The sequence below is a fragment of the Annulohypoxylon maeteangense genome, assembly GCF_022496945.1.
Source record: "Annulohypoxylon maeteangense strain CBS 123835 unplaced genomic scaffold GGS22scaffold_4, whole genome shotgun sequence".
Classification (NCBI taxonomy): Eukaryota; Fungi; Ascomycota; class Sordariomycetes; order Xylariales; family Hypoxylaceae; genus Annulohypoxylon; species Annulohypoxylon maeteangense.
Window position 1 is genome coordinate 2,155,349 of NW_025953251.1, and position 2,740 is coordinate 2,158,088.

Consider the following 2,740-nt stretch of genomic DNA (forward strand, 5'->3'; position numbering starts at 1 on the left):
TTTTTTTATAAGTTTTATTTTTCGAGATACGTTTTTTTAATAATTTAAATATTAAAATAAGTTTTTTATTTCGTTTATTAAAATTTTATTATTTTATGTAATAAATTTTTAATTTTATAAAAAATTAAATTTCTTTTTTTTATAATTTATTAATAAATTATAATATTCGAAAAACTTTTATTAATAATTAAATCGTATTTTATATTAATTATTAATAATATAACGTTTTTTATTTTTTTTTATATGCGAAAATATACGCGGATTATAACGTTTATAAATTATATATATTTTTCGTTAAATTTAATTATTATTATAAACTTAAATTTGGAAATTTTTTCCGCGTTTAAATATTTTATTATTTTAATTATAAAAAGAATTTTATTAAAAAATATATATTTATTCTCGTATTAATTAAAATATTTATTATTATAATTAATTTATTTTTTATTATTTTATAAAATAAAAATAAAAAACTTTTATCGAAAATTTTATTTAATAAGTTTTTAAAAATCGTTAAATACGTATTTAATTTTATATTTAATATTTTTATTTTAAATTAAAAGTTTAATTTTTTCGAAGTTTTATTTTTTTTAATAATTTCGTAAATTTATTAACGTTTAATTTTAAGTTTTATTTTTTTAAAACTTTTAAAATAATTATATTAATTTAATTTTTCGTTAATCGTTTATAATTTTATTTTATAAAATACATTTAATTTATATAATTTTTTTATAATAAATAAAATATTAATCGTATTAATAAATTTCGTTTATTAAAATGTTTTTTTTTTAATTTTATAAAATATATTTTCGTTATAAAAAAGTTTTAAGCTTTTTAATTTAAAAAAACTTAACATGTAATAATTTAACGTGTATATATATTTCATAATTTAAAGAAAAAAAATTTTTTATTTTCCTTAATTAATATTATTAATTATTAAATTTAAATTTATTAATTAATAATTTTATTTTTATTTATTATTTTTATAATAATATAATATTTTTTTTACCGTTCGTATAAAAGTAATAACTTTTTTTTTACTTCGTTTTTAATTAATATTAACTTTATAATATTATTTTAAATTATTATTTCATTTTTTTTTTAATTATATTTATATATATAATATTAATATTAATATTATTTTTTTTATTAATATTATTTTTTTACGGTTTTACGTTTTAACCGGTTTTTATTTAATTTACTTTAATATAAACTTTTATTTATTCCGTTTTAAAATAACGAATAAATTTCTTTTTTCGTATATATATTTATATATATATATTTTATATTTTTCGTTTTTTTATTTCGGTTTTTTCGTTTTTTTTTTAACTTTAAAAAGTTACGAATTAATCACCGTTAAAGTTGAAATTTAATTATTAATAATTAATATTAATTATAATTAAACTTAATTTAATGAATTTTAACTTTAATTAAAATTAAGCTTAATTAATATTAACTTTAATTAAAATTAAGCTTAATTAATATTAACCTTAATTAAAATTAATTAAGCTTAATTAATTAATAATTAAAAAAATATTAAAAATTAATAATAATTTTTATTTTTTTTAAAAAAAATTATTTATTTTTTAAATATAATATATATTTAATAATTTAAATTATATTTAATATAATTAAATTAATATAATAATAATAATATAATTATAATATTATGATATATTTTATTTTAATTAAAATATATATTTTAAAAATGATTTTATTTTGTAATGTTTTAAAATGTTTTAAAAAAATATTTCTTAAATAACGGCTTTTTTTTCGAATATTATTTATATATTATAAGTAATAATATTTAATATTATAAATTTATTTATAATATTTTAATATTTATAAAACATTATTTTATTATTTAAATTAAATTAATTATTTAATATTTTAATATTAATAAATAATTTATTCGTAAATTTTATAAAAATGGTTTTTACGTTATTTTATAATAATTTAAATATTTTAAAAAATGAAAATTATATTAATAAAAATATTATCATTTATTATATTATAATATAATATATTATATTTTATAACTTATTAATAAAATTAAAAATTAATTTATATAAAATACGAAATATTTACATTTTTATGTTTTTTTTATAAATTTTTTAATAATAATATATTTTTATTAACTCTTTAAAATTTAAAATCCACTTTTTAATCGTTACTTAAATTATTAAATATAAATTAATAAATATTTATAAATATAATTAAATATAATTAAAAACTTACATGTTAAAGGGGGGTAAAATTCATTATAAAATAATTAAAATTCGACCCGAAAAAATCGAATTTATATAATAATAACCGTTATAAACCGTATTTTTCCTAATTATAATATTTATAATATTATTAATATATTAATAAAATAAATTTAAAATCATTTATAATATTAATTTATTTATATTGGTTAAATCGAGATAATTAATTAAAATATATAACGATAATAATGAATTTTTAATCGTAAAATCGAAAGTTTATAATTAAGTGTGGTAATTATAAATTATATAAATATTACCGGTTTTTTCCAATTAAAATTAATATAAATTAATTTAAACAGGTTTTATAATAAAAATAAAACGAAATATATAAAATAAAACGAAATAAATAAATAAATAAAATAAAACAAAATAAATATATAAAACGAAACGAAGTAAAAAAATAAAACGAAACGAAATAAAATAAATATATAAAACAAAACGAAATAAATATATAAAACGAAATAAATAAAACT